Source organism: Pinus tabuliformis, chromosome 6 (genome assembly GCF_031772625.1).
Source record: "Pinus tabuliformis cultivar Carrire ecotype Pingquan chromosome 6, CPIR1, whole genome shotgun sequence".
Lineage (NCBI taxonomy): Eukaryota > Viridiplantae > Streptophyta > Pinopsida > Pinales > Pinaceae > Pinus > Pinus tabuliformis.
In genome coordinates, this window is record NC_142292.1 from 352,083,716 (window position 1) to 352,108,629 (window position 24,914).

General features: G+C 38.2%; 1 pseudogene; it reads left to right on the forward strand.

Moving 5' to 3' along the window:
• Nucleotides 1–1,895: 1,895 nt before the first annotated feature.
• Nucleotides 1,896–24,571, forward strand: LOC149258752 (putative E3 ubiquitin-protein ligase XBAT31; annotated as a pseudogene).
• The last annotated feature ends 343 nt before the right edge of the window (nt 24,572–24,914 follow it).

Sequence of the window (24,914 nt, forward strand, 5' to 3'; positions counted from 1 at the left end):
AACCAGATTGGATAAATGAAGCAAGGGAGGAATGGAAGAATGACGAAGAAGTGTGGGCACTTATTCGAAAGCTACAACAAGATTCCAGTACGTCTGATACATTTAGCTGGAAAAATGATTCGTTATGGTACAAAGATCGCTTATACCTCTGTAAGAATTCCCAGCTAAAACAAAAGATTCTTATGGAATTGCACACTTCTCCCTTAGGAGGGCACTCAGGATTTTTAAAAACTTACCACAGGGTTAAGAAGGAATTTTTTTGGGATGGCCTTAAATCAGATATTCAAAAGTTTGTGGCAGAATGTTTGGTTTTCCAACAAAATAAAGTTGAAAAAATTAAGACACCGGGTCTATTACAACCTTTATCCATTCCAAGCCAACGTTGGGAGGAGGTTTCAATGGATTTTATCACAGGTTTACCCAAGTCTGAGGGAAAGAGTGTCATCATGGTGGTAGTTGACAGACTTACCAAGTATGCACACTTTTGTGCATTATCACATCCATTTAAAGCCAGTACAGTTTCTACTGCATTTATGGAAACAATTCAAAAGCTACATGGAAACCCAAAGATTATTGTAAGTGACAGAGATCCCATTTTCACTGGAAATTTTTGGACACAATTATTTTCTTGTCTTGGTACTCAGTTAGCTCATAGCTCATCTTATCATCCTCAATCTGATGGGCAAACTGAGATAGTAAACAAATGTTTGGAAGGATATCTTCGTTGCTTTGTATCTGATAAACAGACACAATGGGTCAAATGGTTGCCTCTGGCTGAATGGTGGTATAACACTTCCTTTCATACAGCAACAAAAATGACCCCATTTATGGCACTTTATGGGTATCAACCACCATCCATCACATCATATTTAAGAGAAAATTCTAAGGTTCAGGCAGTGGAACATCACATCGAACATCAACAACAAGTCCTCCAACTCTTAAAGGATAACCTCGTGTTGGCACAGAATAGAATGAAACAACAGGCAGATCAACATCGCAGTGAAAGAAGTTTTGATGTAGGTGATTGGGTATTCCTACGGCTACAACCATATAAGCAAATGTCCCTCAAGCAAGCTAAGAAGGATAATAAATTATCACCAAAGTATTATGGTCCGTACAAGGTGTTGCAAAAGATTGGTACTATGGCATACAAATTGGAGCTTCCTGCAGCTTCTCGATTGCACCCAGTTTTCCATGTTTCATGCTTAAAGAAGGTTATAGGCGACAAGCTCCCAATTCAAACAATATTGCCAGAACTTGACGAGGAAGGAAAAATTATATTGGAACCATAAGCAGTTATAGAAACAAGAACTCGACAGCTACGAAATCGATCAATTTCAGAGTACCTTATCAAGTGGAAGAACTTATCCGCTGAAGATTCCACATGGGAGGATGAGAATTTTATGCAGAAGTATCCTGAACTACTCAAGCGTTGAGGACAACACTTTTTTGAAGGAGAGGGGCATGTTGGGTCCCTATAATACTAGTGATTACCCCATTACTATTGTAGTTATACCCCTTATTTATATTGTTGTGCCCCCATTACCTCCATATTGTTATTAATGTGCCCATAGAATCCCTCTATTGTTATTTTTGTGGCTTTATATTATTATTGTTAGGTCAGCTGGATTATATTGTGACTCCTTAGACTCCTATATATAGAAAGGAGGTTTTGTCATTTGAATCATCCAAGAATTGTTCATTTATGTAATGTAAAGGAGGTTGCCCCATCGAAGAGGCTGAATTCTAAGGCGTTGATCTATCTTTTCTATCTTTTCTTGAGCTGGTTTCATAACACACACTTCATTTCAGTGAAGGCTACATATTCATCTAGTGATGTGGCATAGATCTTAATCAAAGATGTGGTCAGATTGCATGGTGTTCTAAAGAAGATAATGTCTGACAGGGATGCAAAGTTCACATCCAATTTTTATAAGGATTTGTTTGCAGGTTTAGGTACAAATTTGGCCTTCAGTACAACTTATCATCCGCATATAGATGGACAGACAGAGAGGGTCAACAGGATATTGGAGGACATGTTGAGGATGTATTTGATGAATCAACAGAGGGGATGGGAGGAGTACCTTCCATTGGTTGTGTTCACCTACAATAATCGTTACCAAAAATCACTGAGGATGAGTTTGTTTGAGGCATTGTATGGGTGGAGTTGTAATACTCCCATCAGTTGGAGTGACCTGGTGAACAGGATATTGATTGGACCATACATGTTAGCAGAAATGGAACAGGAAATGTAGGTAATCAAGAAGAATCTAAAGGAAACACAGGACATTCAGAAAAGTTATGCAGATCAGAACAAGTTGTTAAAGGATTTTCAGGTTGGGGAACATGTGTACTTGTGCATCAAGTCAAAGAAGAGCTCCTTGTGGATTGGATCGTGTGCCAAGCTGGCACCTCGGTTTTGTGGACCTTTCAAGATTCTTGAAAGGATTGGACCAATAGCCTATTGACTTGCACTGCCTCCAACAGTGAAAGTCCATGATGTTTTCCATGTGTCATTGCTTAAGAAGTATGTTAAATATGTTGATCATGTGATTAACTGGTTTGTATTGCAGGTGGAGCCAAATGGATAATTACATCTGGAACTTCAGCATATATTGTAGAGAAAGGTTCTCATGCTCCAGAATCGAGCAATCGAGCAGGTTAAAGTGCATTGGAAGCACTTTGGGCTCGATGAAGCTACATGGGAGATGGAAGATCAGATGCGGACTATGCATCCTTGTTTATTCACTAGTTGAGAGAATTTCCTTGATATATTTTTTGGTATATGTTTTGAGTATATGTTTAATGTGGTGTTTTGGTAATGTAAATATGTAATGGATGTAAATACCACCATGAGTTGTGTTATAAACATCCAATAAGTGGTATGGGTGTCATGTCATTATTGTTGTCATGTTGGTTTGCTTCTCAACAAGTTGATCATTGTAAATACTGCAAAGAGTTAAGTTATAAAGGTCCATGGGAAATATGTTTTACTTTTAGCAGTATTGTTGGTTTTAGGGGTCATTGAAAACTGAGGACGGTGTTCCCCTAAGGGTGAAAATTCCATGTAATTAAAGTTAATAAAGGCAAAATAATAACCACGGTTATGGGAAACTTATTCCAAGTTAAATGTTAGGAAAGCATCCTAGTGTGGGTGTTAATTTCGGTTATCATGGCTAAGGAAATTGGCAAAGGTAATGGAAAAGGCTTTGGAAAGGAAATATGGCATTAATTGGCATTTTACTTATGAAAATAATGGAAATTAGGAGAAAGGGAAGGTGAAAGGTCACAGGTTGCATATGAGGAGGAAAAATAAGGAAAATAATGGAAAATGAAAAAAAATAGAGGCCACATTAATAAAAAGGCTTATGAGGATCAGTTCATGGCTTTTGGTCAGTTCATTGTTAGTTTTTTCTCTCTATTCTCTCTCTCACAAACTCTTGGACACTGTTTTCTTGGACCACTTCAGCGTTGCATCAAGAAAGGAAAAGAAGGCAAAGTGGAAGCAAATATCAAGCAAGGAAGACCAGGATCCAACAACTACAATGAGTTTACTTACAAGTATCGATTTGAATGTGTGATTTCCTTGCTAGATGTGGCATGCATGGTTATGCATGTGTGTTCTCAGTTCTCTTGTTGTCATGGGCATGGGTTTCTCCAGGTGTGACAGTGTTATTCAACCTTGCCTTACCATTTCCCGATAATCATGGTGAGATGGGGTTCTCATGTTTTGGTTTAGTTAGATTGTCAGATGGATTTGAAGTTGAGTGAGGTGGATCTCTGAATGAAAGAACACATGGCATAGTGATCTCTAAACTAGAGTATGGATTGGGGTAAATCCATTGTCCTAGTGAACCCTGAACCAAACTGTGGGTTGCAGTAAAGCCAGGTATTGTGTGCCTTGGTGGGCCTAGGAATCCTCGACTGGTGAATGGCGAGATATACGGTAAAGCCTAGAGGTGGTTTCCATTGATCAGGCTTAGGAATCCTTACCGGTGAAGGGAGAAATATACGGTAAAGCATAGAGGGTGGTGTCTCGATTATGGCCCAGTGATACCTAGATCAGATTGTGGATTGTGGTAAATCCTAGAGACTAGGAGACAGGAAAATACCTCACGGTGTGGGTGGAGAAATATGGTGGCATCCATGCTTGTTTATGGCCTAGTGATCTGATGTGGGTTACAGTAAAGCCTGATATTATGTGTTTATTGTTTATGGCGTAGTGATCCAATGAGGATTGTGGTAAATCCTAATTCTATTGATGAGGGTGAGGTGGCTTAGCCTCGGGAAGCCCTGGTTGGTTCTTTTGGTTTGAGTCCCACATTCATGCTTGGAATATGGCACACGGGTGATTGGGTAAAGAGAGATTTGGCTCAACCAATATATGGTTGGGTGGAATGTGGTAGTCCTATACCGGGTTGGCTTTTGCATTAATTAATAAGAGTTCCTTTCCTTTGTACTTCATGTATAAAATTACTGGATTATATGTGGCATTTATGGTGTTTGGGTCCTCATTATTTCTATTGTTTATATGTTGGTTATGAATATGTTTTATGGCAGTGAAAATGTATGGTTCTCATCATGTTTTAACTTGTAATTTCTTAAGCAATGAATCTATGACTAATAGATGATAATGTAGCTAATGTGATAAGGCATCAATGCTTCTTAGAAATTCTCAAATAAGTATAAGACCCCTATGCTCAAATATGTTATTATGACTTGTAAAATGCATATTTGTGACATGTTTGGTAAAATTCTTGTCATGGATAGTGGGGGTGTAGTTAAGTCTTTGTTTAAGAATTTGTACTGGTTTTATTTAATTTGCTCATTTCCATCTATTTCGACTCTAATTTTAATTGTGTGTTGTATGTAATTGATGTGAGGTTCTTGATTTGTCTCATTAGCAATGCACACATTTTCTACGTAGACTATTTCTAATTGTAAGGAGTTGAGTTCGGTGATCAACGCATATCTCATCTATGCTTATCAACTATACTACACATCTTCACTAGTATCTCATTTCTTTATTCTTATAGTAACTATTGCTCGAAATAAATAAGGGAGTCCCTATTTGAAATTAGCCACTAACCCCCTTACTATTTAGTGTTCTATATTTACAATTTTTAAACGAATTCTGAAATATATTTCCTTTGTCTTCTAGTACGTGAGACTAAAGATTAATTTATTTTATGGTTGTTCCCCGAATTATCCTATTTATTCAGCAGCGGTAACAATAATAAGTATAAAACACACCTCAATGTAATAAAAAGCATAGTTTTGAGAACAAGAAACCATATATAGATTAACCAATTCGGCTAATGGTTAAATTTAACCTCCTCTTAGGAAACCAATCCACCTTCTCTTGACTCTCTAGTTGAACATGCCGTTTAATTCTTCAGCATATTATTGTGCCTATCCAATTATGGATCTTAAATATGATAACATTAGTTAAGAAAATATAAGTTGAACTTGCAAAATTACTTTTCACCTTCCCATTTAGATAGAGTTGGAGAAATCTAGCTACAACATGCTCACGATCATAATTCATGCTATTACGATTTTTGCCAATATGGTGTTCAATAAAATATATTTAGTTAATCCCTTTACCTGTATTTCCTTTCACAATGAATTTATTCCTAATTTAACAATAAAAGAAACCAATTCAATCCTACCTAAGTGCTATCCAGCATGCTCTTACTATAATTAAGATAATTAGCTATTTTCTACTCAAATCAGTGCTGCAAACATTCATCATTCTCTGGTAATTTAACCTAGAACATATTCCAATTCGAACATGTGTCTATGTAAGCTTGAACACAATAATATTAACTGTGCTTTGCTACACATCTAACTATTATATAACAAACTTCATAACCCTTCATAGATCTAACCATATAATAGTAGCTAAGCTCGCAGCTGAACCTATACTAGAGAAAGCCACTAACCACCCAAGCTTGAATTGTCCACCAGTTCCCCCCGAGCCAAGATTGTCTTACCAAGGAATCAAAAACATTTTGATCCTTTTCTCAAGTATTTAATACTTATATTCCATGATAAATTTTCCTTTTAGCGGTGTCCTGCTTTTGTGGACCTTTTTATCCACTTGCCTAGGCTTTTCCATAAAATCCCACCTTTCTCTCCCGCAATGCTTTTATGTTTTTTTTCCAAGCTTAGAATCTTTCTCCAGCTAAGAAACTTAATGGATATTTCTCTCCCATCCATTAAGCTAATCTAGAATATTATCTAGAATTCTTATCATGAATAATTTTCCAATCTCATTTACCTATGAGATTATATTCTTTTGTTTTTGGCAAGAATCTCATTTCTAAGTGCCTCATTCCCAAGTACATACACTCTATTTATTTATTTATTAATAATTATTCATTTACATCATCAATCAAATTTTTTCATGGATTTTCCATAAATCTAAACCAAATAAGGTTACAGTAACGGAAGGCATATTACATCCTCTCTCCTCTCTGACAACAAGACAGGTGGCAGCTCATGATTGGCCTGAATGACAACAAAGGATGACGTTAGCATCATCCGATAAGGGGTGGACACATGGCAAGAAGATTAAACATTTTTGGGCACCCAAGTGGCCCTTTTCCATGTGACATGTGTCACCACTCAGAGGACGACATGTGGCAGTATTGATGTCATGGTGATGTCATCCCGGTGGAATAAGACCGAAAGATTTAAAATGGCGCACAAGAGATTTTTTCAGGCAATGAGTGTCGAGACACATCGGCCTACTGACAGTAGTAGCAACCAATTAAAAAAGCACCGGGAGTATGCACAGGACAATTCATCCTGTAGGCATTTCACCGTCAGGTTTGTTGGATGCAATTTGGTAACGGCGTTGGGAAAAGAGAGTTGGGGAATAGTTTCAAAAGAGGTAGCCAATAGAGAAAGCATTGGGTGGTCCCCACAAACACATCAGCCCAGCAGCAAGACACCGACGGTTAAAGGGGGCTCCAGAATTATCACCAAGCACAACTGCCATGCAACAGTTGAGACTAAGGGCACAACGATTATAGAGTGTGGGGATAACCCTAGATCCTAGAATCCCATAACTGTTAAAGAATTAAATTAAATAGAAGATCCAAATTGGGAGCTACGAGCTAAGTGCCTTCACCATGCCTTATGTCACAAGGATTGACCATAAGCGTGATAGTTGAAAAGAGTCGCAGAGGCTCTTGGAAGCAGCTAAGCAGTGTTCCTTGGTCACTTCGCATAGAGGTGTGACCAACTGCGTGGAGGCATTAACAAAAGAAAAAGGCTCCCAATAGGACTTGAAAGGGCTTAATGTCGAGGGCCTTAGAAAGTGGTCGCAGAGACTAGTTCTATGGCGGAAAACTGAAAAAAGGGCCAAGGAAAAGGGCCTTAAGGGAATAAACAATGGAATTTCTAGTTTAACTACAGTTTTGGTAGTTAATTCAGAATTAGCTATAGATAGAAATAGAAAGTGTACTTCTAAACTCTGTAAAAAACCAGAATGCATAAAAATAGCAGAAAAACTTAGTTTAAGTGGAAGAAAAGGAAAAGAAGGTCATTTTAACATAGAGATGCAGCCTAGAACAACAAACACAGTCTAAAATACTGAAGAAGTAGGACAAAGGAAAAAATAAAGACTTCATGCACAAATTCAAAGTTAAAGATAGCAAAAGAAAATATATAAAAGAAGGCATCATCGAGCAAAATGTACCAATTGATTTCGAGACAGAGCCTCTGAAGCAGGGAGGTGTTGGTATGGTGGGGTGGTGTTTTTCATAGTAATTAGAGATTGTTTTAGGTGATTTTTGAGGGGTGAAAAGGATAAATTATTTGTTAGAAAAGAAGAGAAGGAATTGATGGCCCTAGTACGAAAATAGATGAAAAATGGAACAGTAAGTGTCAAAGAAATTTGTATCTTGTTGATTAGGGGTTGGAGCTCCTTCCAGTGGGTGCTGGAGAATAGGTGGGGTTGTAGCTCCATTTAGTTGTAGCTGATAAAATGGGAAGTTGTAGCTTCTTTTTGGTCATAGCCAGTACTTTGTACTTGCAAGTTGTAACTTGCCTCGTGAATAAATTAAAGATTAGTTCTGAAATTTACTTGTTCATGTGTGTTCCATTTTGATTTTTTATGCTAATATTTATTATGGTTACTTAAGTTATTGTTGAAGTATTCAATGGTATGCACTAAGTAACAAGTTTTTTTTAATTGGTAATATTGTTACAATATGGATTCACCCCACTCTCAGTATTGTCCTAGTTTCCAACAATTGGTATTAGAGAACATTACTTCTTATCAGTCTAACAAATGGAATAAATATCAAGTACCATGGTGAACTAGGAAGGAGGATTTACCAATAAGGTAGCTATGCTCAATGGACCAAATTCTGTGTTCTAGAAAGTGAAGATGAGGACCTATGTTCAGTCACTTGGATCAAATATATGGGATGGTGTGGAAGAATAATATATAAGACCTCCAACAATGATAACTAAATATAATAAATTGGAGTTATCATGCAATGCTAAACCAATGCATGCCCTACTTGCTAGCCTAGCTCAAATGGAGCTTGTCAAAGTAATGAATTGCACATCTGCCAAAACTATATGGGTGATCTAGATCTCTTCAGCTACCAGAATAATCCAAGAACTTTTACTTCTGTGATGTTATCAGAATTGCACTTAAAAGAGCATAAAACGATCACATGTGCATTCTTAAATTAGAGGAAACATTGTGGCGATCAAAAAAATCAAGAACACAAAACACATTGATAACGGAGTTCACCTAATGTGGGTTACGTCTCTGGGCCCGGTGTCAAGATAGTGGAGGTCGCTTCATTAATTGTTGATAATGATGATGAAGCACATGGCATGTTCTTTGTCATAACAAGGAAAAATACCCTCAACAAGAGTGGCGTGTCTCTCCACGATACGTTCTCCCTATCGGAATTCTCACTCAAAATGGGTCTTCCTTCAACATGACAAGCTAATACATTGTCACAATGATGTGGAAACAAGTATCTCTCAACATAGTGTTACACATGGATCTCAACAATAAGGCATCATCTCAGCAAAACAAAAGGATGCATAACATAACTACATTATATACCTCCACTTTCGAATATGGCTGGAAATGCAAAGCTCGACTGCTGAAATGGACTACACCACTAAATTCCTAGAGATGAGTGGCATAAAATCGATTGTAAACTTGTCCAATTCTGACACCAGCAAATTTTGGGCCCTCGGATGAAGATTTTGAGCACACCACTATGCCCCTTGCGAAATTCTGTGAAGAATGAGTATAAAATCGGCTACATCCTGACACTGGAAAAATTTAGTCTCCAAGGGAATATTTAAAATTCCATAATATTCTTCAAAGTCTGTGCTATTGGGCACCTGAATTTCTGTTGCTCAAATAAATATTGTGACTGCATGGTTGGACTCCTAGCAAGAAAACATGCAAAAAAAACTACTATAAACACATCAAATTTTGTCACTATAAAATTTACCTCGCAAGGAATCTTTTCGGCATCTTGAGATTCTCCTGCATTAGGGTTCCACTCCTCTCACTGGGTAAGGTTATGCCAGGCATGGTTCTGCCTCGGCCTTCGTGCATAGTTCTGCCTCCGTTCCTTCTTCGTTCCGCTTCTCTGCTCCAAAGGTCCGTCGGTTCTCCCTCGTCGACTGGTTAGCAAAGAAATATATATAATTATTGTGGCGGAAAATACAGTGTTGATTGTTTGATCCAACGGTAAGGTGCTAAGATTGGAGTTGGTATGTTGGGGGTTCAAACCCCGCTGACCTTTTCAACCGATCCACTAATGGTCAACATATGCACTGGTGGTAATGTACCTCTTAACATAGTTGGCGGTTAAATTTTTTTTGTGTTGGATTTTGTTTTAAGTTTAAATATGGGGTCGCCTGACAAGGGCCGACCCACGTGGGTCGGGCGGGTTCGAGCCCCACCTACTCCACATATGGTTTGATTTTCCAATGGTCGTGGGCCATATAACAACTATGTCATATTTATATGGTTTAAGGTTTGCATTGACCACTGGCCATTGCGCCATTTATACAATATGTTACAAGGTTGGGGTGGCGGGGTTTGGCCGCCTACCACCCCAATCATATCACTGATTTTTATTTTTGTTTATGACATTCTCTAGTGGGGGTGGTGGGGGTGGTGCAGGTGGAATCCTTCCAACCATATTTTAATAATTTTTGGTTTTTTATAAAACAAACTGACCCTTTTTAGCTTTGATGAAAATAAGGGTTATTAGGCAAATTAAGTACCCAACAAATTTTCCCATTCCGGTGGCCAAATTTTGTGCACCGGGTCTCGGTCAATTTATTGCCTCGTTAACCCTGCCACTTGCCCAAGTTTGACCTGAAATTTGATCGTGAATAAATCGACCATATGAGATCATATTTGAGTGTCGTTCACACCATTGGAATCAGGGAGAAGAGCACTTTGATCTGGTCTTAGTTTCGCTTCGATATGACAATTTTAAATTTTTAGCTATTCTGAAGCCACTTCTGAATCTGAGCATGTATGGAGCCACCTAGATCATTCCTCCCCAATAAGGAGATTTTGGTCCTCCAAAAACATGAACATAATTTGCAACTTTCATGCACAATGTCTGCCCCACAAGTGTCGCGACAGGTCACCCTTCATTCTCCTTCACCTTTGTTCTTCGGAGCCATAAGCGATGAGCCGACACCTGCATCCTCTGCAAACATGTAGTACAATATTTTGGAAATTACATGCTCAATTACATGACCAATTATGACCCAAGCATCCCATACTTACCACAAGTTTATAACACATACTTTGTGGTCAAGTTTACATCAAAATGGAAACAATACCCCAAATATCAATACAAGGCCAAAACATCATTGTTGCTTCAACAAGTGATGGAAAACACATCATCACTTTTACATTTTAAGTCACAACACATGATTTACAAAATGAGGCCATGACAAGTTATCGTGTCTAGTAACCATTTTTTAATTAATAAAGTAGAGCACCATGAATGTTGTGGATTCGTTTGTTGAATGACTTCACCAACTGGTTTCTGCACAGACGCTTTGTCCTTAAGATGTTGCTCTAGATGGAGCCTCCAACATGTGGCTCTTTGATGGCCACCTCTATTGCAATGACTGCAAAAAGTATTCTTCCTCCAAACCTGATTAACCTACCTCCTTCCCTTATGTGGAAAAGGCCTTTTACGCCTCATCCTCTTTCTTGCTTCCATTCTCTTCCAACACTCAGCAACCACAAGGTTATGTAAACAACAAAAACTACATGTTTTTTTATGCCACGATTTACGTTCATCATTAACAAAATACTTGTAATAAAAAATGAACTCTAGAATAATAAGACTTGTTATACCTCTTTGTGTTGCCTCTGGTGCAATTATGGTGATGAGAGCTTGCCTTAAGTCTTCCTCTACAATGTGCACTGCCATGGGAGGATGGTGATGTGTTCCCGTCATTCTCTTTCCTTGACGGTTTCAACAATGTCTTGGATGCTTCAGAAACCTTTGAACTCTCTCCTTCGATGTACCCCAAACCTGCAAATCGAAGTCTTTGCACAACCTCCAATGGTTGAGTCATTCCTTGGCCATTAACACCAAGTCCTCCTCCTTTATACCCCATCTTAGTAAGGAGTCTCATGCTAGTTCTTGAAATGGCTACCTCCACATTTCCAATAGAAATAACATCATGTGAAGATGAAATTGAAGAACGATCAACATTGTTTACCTCAACTATTGATTCTAAAAAAGGTGATGATGGCTTTGCTAAGCCTTCGTTGCGTTTCAATCCTACCAAGGCCTCTTTTGTGGCTCGTAGTTGAAGCTGCAGTCTCTGCTTCTCCTCTTTCTCTTCTTGTAGAAGCCTCCTCAATTCAAAATTATCTACTTGAAGGCTCTGATTGATTAAATCTGAATGGAAAATGGCATCTACCCATGGTATTCATCCACACATGGAATTTACCCATGGTATTCATCCACCCATGGAATTTATCCATGGTATTGTAAGTGGGATCCATCCATGGTATTCATTCGCCCTTGGTATTTTCCCATGGTATTGTATGTGACATCAACCGATGGTATTCATTCACCCATGGTATATACCCACCCATGGAATTTACCTGTGGTATTGTAACAAAAAAATGCTATAAGTAACAAGTCACATTTTGTAAAAAGACAGATTGTCCACCACAATGTAGCCTCTATATTTATTATCTGTTTTAATAAAAAAAAGTTTCTTTTTGGTTTTATTTACTGTGTGTTCTCCCCTTTTCTTCTGGCATTTCAATTTTTCAGATCTTGGGGGCCTCCCCCCAAGATCTGAATCAGTTGTATCATAGTCAGGTTACGATTCCATGGGAATGAGGGTTTGATGCTTATTTCAGTTTCAATTTTTTGTAGAAATATTCAACAAATTTCAGGCACGTGCTATGACCTCCACAGGGCACTTTCTTGGGCAAAGCAGGAAGAATTTTTCTTTTTCTTTTTTTTTTCTTTTTTTTTTCATTTTTTTGTAGGAATTTTTTTCGGCGGCGAGTTTGAAGATAATATCTGAAATGTTTGGTGCAAAATTTACAAAAATAAATAACAAATCTAGATTCCTTGCGAAAAATACCCAAATTCAAGACAAACATCAGTTGAATCAGAATCTAGATGAAGAAGATATCACTGATTTAAAATAAACTATGTTGCATAAATTTTTTTGACGGCAATTCGTGGATGGTGGCTCTCATATCATTTTTTGCAGTTTTTGTGCAAAATTTCAGGAAAAATGATTATATATTTGAGCTCCTCTCTAAAAATCACCCAATTTCAAAAAAAAAAAATTGGTCGAATCGAAGTTCGGATGAGGGAGATATCATTGATTTAAAATCAACTATTTTTTTTAGAACTTTTGTAATGACAGGACAGTTGTAGTGCGAACCTAAGTTTCCAAAGTGTCCATGTAGGGATTTCAACCACATGGGAAGATGAAAAATGGTCATTCTATTTCCAAAAATAGGTTATAATAAAGATTTTGAGTTATATTGACCGAGTTATGCCCATTTTAAATTTGGAGCAGCATTCGGAGTGGGTTCCCTTTGGAGATGTGCCCTCCCACCCCACTTTAGTAGGCACCTACTTCACATTCATCAATTTTAGCATATCAGCATCTGGATCGAGTTTTTTGGAGAAGTTCCCTCCCACCCTAAGCTATGTAGGCACCTGCTACTTCATCAATAGTCAGCATCATGGTTATGGGCCAACCACACAAAATCCTTATCATCGAAATCCATTTGCTAGGCCGCACACTGTTAGTATCATAGTTGGTCACAAGCATTACAAGGTATCTCTATCCTCGGATATTCATTTGTCATGGTTATGGGTCATCCACAAATCCACACTTCATCGAATTCCGTTTGCTAGGCCGCACATTGTCAGTATCACAGTTGATCACAAGCATTACAGGGTATCTCCATCCTCAGATCTTCGTTTGTCATGGTTATGGGTCATCCACAAACCCACACGTCATCGAAGACCATTTTCTAGGTCGCACACTATCAATATCACAATTGGTCACAAGCATTACAAGGTATCTCTATTCTCGGATCTTCGTTCATCATGGTTATGGGTTAACTACACAAAAACCTTCTCTTTAGTGGCTCTTCGTATTCAACCAGGCTTCTAAGGAGGAAAATTCACACAATGGGGACCATTGCTTCTTAAGGAGGGAGGAATGATCCGAATGGAAAATGGAATCTACCCATGGTATTCATCCACCCATGGAATTTACCCATGGTATTCCTCCACCCATGGAATTTACCCATGGTATTCCTCCACCCATGGTATTGTAAGTGGTATCCATCCATGGTATTCATTCACCCATGGTATTTTCCCATGGTATTGTATGTGACATCAATTGATGGTATTCATTTGCCTATTCTATATACCCACCCATGGAATTTACCTATGGTATTGTAATTAAAAAAGGCTATAAGTAAAACGTCACATTTTGTAAAAGGGTAGATTGTCCACCACAATGTAGCCTCTATAGTTATTATCTGTTTTAATAAAAAAAGTTTCTTTGTGGTTTTATTTACTATGTGGTCTCTCCCTTTCTTTCTGGCATTGCAATTTTTCAGATATTGGGGGCCTCCCCCCTCAAGATCCATTTCAATTTTTTAGATCTTGGGGGCCTCCCCACAAGATTTCGATCATGATCTCCTCATTCAAATGATGAGAAGATGATGAAGGTGATGAATGTTCACTAGAAGGGGTAGATGGAGCATCGTCCTTTGCTCTCTCGTTCCTCTCTTGTCATCTTCTCCTCATAAGCTACGTATATTATGTCTACCATTTTGGACATCCTGAGGAGGTCCTCGTACATATCTATGTTATCATCCATTTTATTTCTTTTTGCACGTTCAGTCGTTCATACTCGCAATTCACATCAATAAGAAGATCGCTCTGATACCAAACTTGATCTAGATCTCTTCAGCTATCAGAATTATCCAAGGCCTTTTACTATTGTGATGTTATTAGAATTGCATTTAAAAGAGCATAAAACAATCACATGTGCATGCTTAAACAAGAGGAAACACAATGATGATCAACAAATCAAGAACACAAAACACATTGATAAAAGAGTTCACCTAGTGTGGGTTACGCCTCTGGGCTCGGTGTCAAGATAGTGGAGGTCGCTTCATTAATTATTGCTAATGATGATGATGTACATGGCATGTTCTTTGTCATAACAAGGACAAATACCCTCGACAAGAGTGGCGTGTCTCTCCATGAGACGTTCTCACTATAAAAATTATCACTCAAAATGGGTCTTTTTTTAGCATGACAAACTAATACATTTTCACAATAATGTGGCAACAATTATCCCTCAACATAGTGTTACACAGGGATCTCAACAACAATACATCATCTCAGCAAAGAAAAAGGACGCATAACATAACTGCATCACATACCTCCACTTTTGAATATGGCCGAAAATGCAAAGCTCGGCTGCTGAAATGGACTGCACCACTAAATTCCTGGCGTTGAGTGGTGTAAAATCGATTGTAAACTTGTCCAATTCTGACATCGTCAAATTTTGGGCCATCATGAATCTTGAATATTCCCATGAAGATTCATTCCTAAAGATGCTCGGAAGATTTTCTGCTCTGATGAAGATTGTGAGCACACCACTATGCTCTTTGCGAAATTCTGTGAAGAATGAGTATAAAGTTGGCTACATTCCGACACTGGCAAAATTCAGCCTCCAAGGGAATCTTTAAGATTCCATAATATTCTTCAAAGGTTCTGTGCTACTGGGCACTTGAATTTCCACTGCTCAGATGCAGATTCTGAATGCACGGTTGGACTGCTAGTGAGAAAACTTGTAAAAATGACTATAAACACATCAAGTTTCGTCACTGTAAAAATTTACCTCCCAAGGAATATTTTCGACATCTTGAGATTCTCCTGTGTTAGTGTTCCACTCTGCTGACTGGGAAAGATTCCACTGGGCATGATTTCACCTTGGCCTTCGTGCACAGTTCAACCTCCGTCGGTTCTCCCCCATTGACTGGTTAGCAAAGAAATATATATAAATGTTGCGGCGGAAATTACAATTTTGATCGTTTGATCCAATGGTAAGGTGCTAAGATTGGATTTGGGAGGTTGAGGGTTCAAACCCCACTGACCCCCAACTTGGTAACGTTTTTTTAACCGATCCGCTGGTGGTCAACATATGCACTGGTGGTAATGTACCTCTTAACATAGCCGACAGTTACCTCTTAACATAACTAGCGGTTAAACTTCTTTTGCATTGGATTTTGTTTTAAGTTTAAATATGGGGTCGTCCGGTGGGGGTGGGCCCAGCGGGTTCGAGCCCCGTTGGCTCCACATATGGTTCCATTTTCCAATGGTCGTGAGACATATAACAACTATGTTATATTTATATGGTTTAATGTTTGCATTGACCACTGGTCGTTGCGCCATTTGTACGATCTGTTACAAGGTCGGGGGGTGGCAACCCACCACCCATATTTTAATAATTTTTGGTTCTTATAAAACCAACTGACCCTTTTTAACTTTGACAAAAATAAGGGTTATTGGGAAAATTAAGTACCCAACATATTCGCTCGTTCCAGTGGTCGGATTCCATGAGTCAGGTCTCGGTCAATTTATTGCCTCGTTAACCCTACCACTTGCCCAAGTTTGACCGTGAATAACTTGACCATATGAGCTTGAATTTGAGTGTTATTCACACCGTTGGAATCAGGGCGCCGAGCACTTTGATCTAGTCCTGATTTTGCTTCGATCCGACAATTTTTATATTTGAGTTATTCTGAAGCCACTTCTAAATCTGAGCATTTCTGGAGCCACCTGGATCACTGGGAGAATATGAGCAACTATTATGAAGGAGACAACAAGGTAAAGAAAGCTAAATTCCAAGGCTTTAGGATGCAATTTGAATCTTTGAGCATCCATGGTGATGAAGAGATTGCAAAGTATTTTTTAAGAGTTGATGAAGTTGTGAACACCATAAGAGGACTTGATGAGAAAATGGATGAAGAGGTGGTAGGTCAAAAAGTGCTAAGATCTCTTATGGAGAGGTTTAATCCCAAGGTATCAACCATTGAAGAAATACCAAAGCTGATCCCTCTCTCTCTAAATCAAATCCTTGGAATACTCACTACCTATGAGACGAGGAGTTATAAGGGAAAGTTTGTAGCCAAAGAATCAACCTTCAAAGTAGAAAAGAAGTGCAAGAAAATAAGTGCAAGGATGATCATCCTAACTCATGCAGTGAATCAGATGAAGAAGAGGCCAAATTTGTGAGGAATCTCAAGTGAGGAAGCTTTACCTTTACCTTTACCTTTACCTTTCCCTTTCCTTGCTGAAATATTTTCTTACGCGTTGACTATTCATAATAATGCTTCAATTTCCCAATAACCTCCTCAAGTGACCGAGGCTCATCCTACTCAATCCGATCTCTAAATTATAATGGAAATCCACTAAAAAATATTTGAACTTTAGTTTTCTCATCCTTAAGATACGGTACATACCTCGAAAGCTCCAAGAACTTGGTCGTATACTCCTCATTTGTCATCGATCCCATTTTGAGCTCATATAATTCCTTGGCTTTGATGTCGTAGTACCTTTCTAACAAGTATTTATTCCTGAAGAATTTCTTGAATTCATGCCAACTCAAGTCTTTTGTCCTGATGTCTCTGACCTGTCTTACATCATCCCACCAGATATTTTCTTTTCCTTTGAGGTTGAAGTAGCTACTCTGGCCTTCATATTATGTGTGTACTCATGTAGTTCAAATAACTTCTTCATCCCAAGTAACCAAGCCTTTGCATCCTTCGGCGTCTTCAAATATCCATCAAAAGTAGGTGGCCTAGCTTTCTTAAACTCATCCAAAAAATATCCCTTGTCACTCCTCTTGTAAGGGTGATAACGATGACAATCATAGTGCCTGTCAAAACCAGAACTAGAATAGCACATTGTCCATCACCTTTCCTATCCGAAGTATCCAAGAACCTTCCATCTCTAACCATGGCATCCCTATCCAACATGTGCCCACCATGAGATCTACCGTCATATGCCCCATTTGTTTTGTTCTCCTATCCATGGTTGATCTAAAGTGGTCCCTTTCTCTGCAATTCTAACAAACTCTAAAGGATTACCGCATTGACTTCTACTTGTTTCTCCTGTGCCTGCATGATTATGTCATTATCTGCCTTGTAAATCCTTAATTCTTCCTTCAAGATTCTCAATGTGCCCACCATGAGATCTACCGTCATATGCCCCATTTGTTTTGTTCTCCTATCCATGGTTGATCTAAAGTGATCCCTTTCTCTGCAATTCTAACAAACTCTAAAGGATTACCGCATTGACTTCTACTTGTTTCTCTTGTGCCTGCATGATTATGTCATTATCTGCCTTGTAAATCTTTAATTCTTCCTTCAAGATTCTCAATGTGTCTGCTAAGTTGGAAGAATGCCCAACACCACACTGCTCATTTGATCCATAAGGAGAGCCTCAGGAACTGTAGTCTACCATCTTGCTAGTCATCTTTGTTGTTTTCTTCTTTCAAAGTATATCATGTCAGCTAAACCAAAATATAAACATAATAATAAAACCTCAATATAGTTTGAGGAGGATATCTCATCTGCAAGATCAACCATATTAGCGCAATACATGTATAAGTACAATCATAACAACATATAGATGTCATCCTAACCATATTTTAGTCATCAATGCATGACCATATCAACCACCCATCATGACCTCATGCATGACAAATAAAACCATGTCAATGTGTACATATAAACATATGTAATACTTACATGCACACTCGATACATACAAACACTAACGTGCATAACCGACCTATACTCATGATAAACACATCCAACATAAACACCATCAACTTTCACATGGTGACACCACTACAGCGATGACTAACACCATGCATATTCAACAAGCACATAAACCACAAGCATAGAGAACACATATGCCACCGATATGAATGCATGACCATCACGTCGCCCATCTAGTCCAAGGGGTGAACCATGTTCTGATACCCCTCTGTAACACCCTCCTACCACATTTACCCAAGTTAACTAGTGCACAGGGGTAAACATGTGATGAGAGACTACTATGATCTTACTCAACTCCCCATGTTTAGTTAAGGAAATGGAACTGACACAACACAACCAATCTGACCTTCTACACATGCTACATAACCCTAAGGAGCCAACCAACCCTTCCAGGTGATCAACCCCTGAAACAGCCTAGCATTTTGCTGACCTAGAGCCTTAGTTGCTCCCATGACATGGGCATGCATGTGACTGGGGCCCTCTAGTCACTCTCACAACAAGGGCATACAAGTGATTGGGGTCTTTTTCAGCTAGTTCAAAGCCAACGACCCCGAATTCTATGCCACTTTTTCAGGGCCAGGTATCACGCCACTACCCAGAACTTCATGAAACTTCCAGAAATTAAAAGTAACACTGAAACAATGATACAAATGCAAATACTTGAGTAAATACTTTACTAAACCCCTACGATCCATGACAAACATTTCTTCAAGCATATCACAAATATGCATTCTACAAGTCATAAAACAGATCTGAGCATAGGAGTTTCATACTTATCTAAACATCACTAAGAAGAATTGATGCATTATCACATTAGTTCCATTATCATCTATTAGGTCATATATTCATTGTTCATTCATTTATAAATCAAAACATGATGAGAACCATACATCATCACTATCATAGAAAACACTCATAACCAACATATAAACAACATAAATAATAAGGATGCAACAATCATAGAATCCACATATAACCCAGTACATTTACACATGAAATACCAAGGAGAAGGAACTCTTATTAATGAATGGAAAATCCAACCGGGTTTGGGACTTCTATGAACCACCCGAGCATAGATTGGCTGAACCAAATATTTCTTTCAGCCATTCACCCCCATTCCATATTCCAAGCATGAATGTGGGACTCATAACCAAACAAAAAAACCAAATAAGCATGGATGCTACCAGATTTCTCCACCTACACCGTGAGGAATTTTACTATCTCCTAGTCTCTAGGATTTACCGCAATCCACATTCTGATTCAGAGATCATTAGGCCATAATCGAGACACCACCCTCTAGGCTTTACTGTATGTCCTTCCATTCACCAACCAATGATTCTTAGGCCTGATCAAGGGAACCCACCTCTAGGATTTACCATATATCCCTCCATTTACCGATCGAGGATTCCTAGGCCCATTGAGGCAACCCAAAATCTGGTTGTATTGTAACCCACAGTCCGGTCCAAGGGTTACTAGGCCAAGGCTTTACTACAATCCACGGTATGGTTCAAGGATCACTAGGCCATGTGTTCTTTCTTTCAGAGATCCACCTCACTCGGTTTCAATCCATTTGGAAATCCAACTCAACTAAACATGAGAACCCCATCACACCAAGGCTATCCAAAAATGGAAAGGCTAGGCTGAAAAACATTGTCACACCTAGAAAAACCCATGCCAATGACAACAAGAGAACCAAAAACACACATGCATAACCATGCATGCCAAAACTAGCAAGGAAATCACACATGAAAATCGATACCTTCAAATAATCTCATTGTAGTTATTAGATCCTACTCTTCCTTGCTTTATCCTTGCTTTCCTTTGCCTTCTTTACTCTTTTTGATCCAATTCTGTAGTGCTCCAAGAAAAATCAAGTGTACAAGAGTGTGAGAGAGACAAAGAATAAAGAGAGAGCTCCAAAACTGAACTAACAAAAGGTACCAACTGATCCTCAGAAACCTTTTTATTAATGAGGCCTTTATTTTCTTCATTTTCCATTATTTTCCTTCATTTTCCTCCTCACAGGCAACCTGTGACCTTTCTCTTTCTTTTTCTACTAATTTCCATTATTTTCATCAATAAAATGATAATTAATGCCTCATGCATTTCCAAAGCCTTTCCAATTTCCTTAGCCATAATAAACCAAATGAACACCCACACTAGGATGTTTTTGTCCAACATTCAGCTTGGAATAAGTGTCCCATAACCGTTGTTATTATTTTGCCTTTATTATTACATGGAATTTTCACCAGGGTTGTTACACTCAATGATCCAATGAGATGTTGGATTGACCTCAACTAACCCAATTTCTTCAACATCTCCATTGCCTCTAATTATGGTTCCAAATATGGAAGATTCTAATGAACTAACACTAAATTATTATTATTTTCTTGATCCAACATAGTGAACTTCTTTGAATGCTCATATTTGAACTTTTTTAAGTGTTTCTTGCAACCATAAGCACTACGAGTTTGACCCTTAACATAGATATCAAATTTTTACACATTAAAATTTAGGGGTATGACTTCCAAAATCCTCGACAACAAAACCAGATATTGCAAACATTAATAATAAATGGACAACTATTAAATAAGGATTCGAGAGTCCAAATATCTGCATGTAATACTATGCGTTCTTTTATTTAGTACACCCAAAATAAAAATAGTAAATTAAATGGAATAGAATATAACTCCACTTGCTAACTATCTTTAATTTTTTATTTTTATTTTAGCTTGCAATATTTACAAACCCCAGAGACATTTGTTGCATGCAACTCTTGTTTTTCTATTATTATGAAAGATATAATATATAATACCACTACTAATATCACTTTCACGTTTATGGTGATGATCATTTCATATAGCTAATTACATGTTGTATTTATATCCATATTTTTTATTTTATCTTAACAAAAATTTGAAATTAAATGCTTTCAAATCTAGAGTCAGGATTATATAACATTTATTAATTTGTTTCTAGATTTATAATGGTGATAAAAAATCTTGGTGCTCAATGATGTTATAATAAGCTTACATCATAGTCATAGAAACACACATCATTGTTGGACCTTATAAGATGAAAGGGAATTTATTTAAATATGATAATTTTGGAATAATATAGTTTTAAGTTTCTATTATTTTTTAGTATATTTTTAGATAATTTTTCTCAAACTCTAGTTATGCCGTAAGGCATTCCCCTCTGAAATCAACTCCCCTCTTGTCTTACCTATCTTACTATGATTTGTCTGATCTGATGTTAGACGATTAAAATGTTTGCCACTCTTAATAAAAAAATTGGTTATAACTGAAACAATAACAATCGAAACTTAATCTTTTTATTTTACTTATCACGGCCTAAGATGGTTTGGTGTGCAGGAAATGTCTCATTCGACACCTCCACCATGGTATTCCACGGATCGATATTCTACACCTTCACCATGGTATTCCATGGACCGAGATTCTATAAGCAAGGTGAAACTTTTCTCAAGGTTGTTTGGTAAGTTATTTGAGACTCCTGAGTTAGATTTTTCAAGATTCAAATGCCTTAGAGGTGTTGATAAGGGGCTCAGGGCATTGGGGATTCAATGGGCAAGATTCGGTAATAAATGGGTCAGACTCTTAGCTATAGTGTCTCTAATGAACATGCCTTCTTCTCTGTCATCCAACAAGGGGATTTGCAAAGGGCGGAGGCTGCTCTCTTGAAAGGAAATTATGTCAACTTTGTATTTTTGTTGTTTGTGATTGAATAGGCAAGGTTCACACCACCTCAAGGTTTAAACAAACTCACCCTTGTTTGTATTTTTTTTCCCTTACAGATGACCAGGGATCATGCCTCTGCACCTTGCTGCTCGAAGAGGCTGCTTGGATTCTGTGTGAGAATTGTTGCATCCTAATGCCCTGAGTAACAACAAACAGACTCCTCTCATGATGGTCACTGTGTATGGGAATATTTCCTACATTGAGAGGCTTCTGCAAGCTGGTGCAAATATATTGTTGTTTGACTCATTGCATTGGAGAACTTGCTTGCACTATGTTGCAAATTATGGGCACACTAATTGCTTTGAAGCCATTCTCTCAGCTGCATAGTCTACTCCCGTTGCAAACTCTTGGGGATTTTCGCAGTTTGTAAATGCGAGATATGGGGTTGGAGCCACTTCATTACACCTTGCGACCCGAATGAAACATGCAGGAGTTGTTCAATTGCTGTTGAGAAATGGGGCTTTAATGTGCACAACAACTGGAGCTCATGGGTAAGAGATAGAGACACACAGTTTCGTAATTTGTTTCTTTGTATCATCGAAACCATATTTCTCACATCTGAAATATTTCTCTTCATTTTAATAACATGCTTTCCTCTTTCATGAAAATTGGGTTTTTTTCTTGAAAATTTGTGCCAAATGGATCTTTCTTTCCTGAACAACATGTGCTCTATCAAAACTTGAAAGGAAATATTGTCAACTTTGTATTTTTGTTGTTTGTGACTGAATAGACAAGGTGCCTTCCACCTCAAGATTTAATCAAACCCGCCCTTGTTTCTATGTTTTTTTCCCTTACAGATGACCAGGAAGCATGCCTCTATACCTTGTTACTTGAGGAGGCTGCTTGGATTCTGTGCGAGAATTGTTGGCTTAGGTGTTGACCGCTGAGTCTACTCTCATTGCAGACTCTTGGGGATTTTCCCAGTTTGTAAATGGGAGAGATGGGGTTGGAGCCACTTCATTATACCTTGCAGCTCGAATGAAACATGCAGGGGTTGTTCAATTACTATTGAGAAATGGGGCTTTAGTTTGCGCAACCACTGGAGCTCATGGGTAAGAGATAGAGACACCCAATTTTGTAATTAGTTTCTTTGTATCATTGAAACCATAGTTGTCACATGTGAAATATTTCTCTTCATTTTAATAATATGTGTGCCTCTTTCGTGAAAATTGTGTTTTTTTCCTGAAAATTTGTGTCAAATGGATCTTTCTTTCTTGAACAGCATGCACTCTATCTGAACTTGAAAGGAAACTTTGTATTTTTGTTGTTTGTGACTGAATAGGCAAGGTGCCTTCCGTCTCAATATTTAATCAAACCCACCCTTGTTTTTATGTTTTTTCCCTTACAGATGACTAGGAAGCAAGCCTCTGCACCTTACTGCTTGAGGAGGCTAATTGGATTCTGTGTGAGAATTGTTGGCTTGGGGTGCTGACCGCATTCAGCGAGATGCATCTGGGTGAGAACTCCCTTAACTCTCTTTGAGGGCATAACTTCATTCCTCCTATTTACTAAAACTTTATTATATGTTTAATTTTTTACATATAGGACTACTGTAATAGGATATAAAAAGATAGAATTTACCAAGAGATTTCCGTAGACTATTGATTAATCTGTTTTACTTGGCAAATGCATCCCATATGCGGTAGCCCTTAAGTACAAATACTCTGCCTATGCAGCCTTACTGAATCCCTGTTCTGTAGAACCATTGCTTTGGCCTACACTGTGGAAATTCATAAGTCAACTCAATCCATAGGCTAAGATCTTGTTGGAAAAGGCCCTTATGGAGGTCAATCGAGCAAGGGAGAAAAACATCCTATTTGGAGTTGCCCCTTTAGTGTCTTTTTCCACTGATCAAGAAGATAACATTGAAGATAATATTTATGCTGTGTGTTCTTGCTTCTAATCCCAAATGTCTATTATTTGGTTAAAACTTGGTAGAATTATGACACATATTAGACTAAGAAGTTGTATCAGTTATCTATTTTCTTCAAATTTCAAGTGACTATCATTGCAACAGATTGATTGTCTTTGTTTGTGCCAATATGCAGGCTAGTGAATAGGTTTGTTGCATTTTCTTTGATCAATTGTGTACCATTGAAGTTTAGGACTGTGGGCATCAAATGTGTGCCCTCTACACTCTAGCACTGTGTTGTCACAATAAACCTAATCCTACCACAACATATTCTCCTCCTCCAGCTTTCCCTTTCTGTCGCAGTAGCATAGCACAACTAGTGGTTGTCCCTCCCAAAGAGAGTTGCACTAACACTGATTCTTCAAAGACCAACAAGCCAAGACAATCTAAGAGTTTTAGTGAGGGGAGCAGCAGTTTCAAAGGAATCTCAACCAAGGGATCTTTTGGGAAGATAAGTGGAAAAGGGTCTAGAAAAATTGCGGACAACAGTGATTGGATGGAACAAAAACCTTGATTTGTGATGCCAAATATACCAGTTGAAATTTCAACCTATGATATGGCATTACTAGCCAGTCCTTGCACTCCCATACTTATAGATATTGCTGCCAGGATGAAGATCCAACTCCCACTTTTGTCCTTTGCAGCGACAGATCCAACTCTGACATCATATGAATACCCTTATTTTATCTGTATGACCCACAGTGATGTTTCTCAGATGGAAGTAATACTGCACATGATCTCTAACAAAACTACTCCAAAAATATACACATCACTCTTCTCGGTCAACCTTTGAGTGCTAAAATACCTGTTAAACAAAACCGAAAGAAAATATGAGCTAAGAATGGCAAGAAAAATGA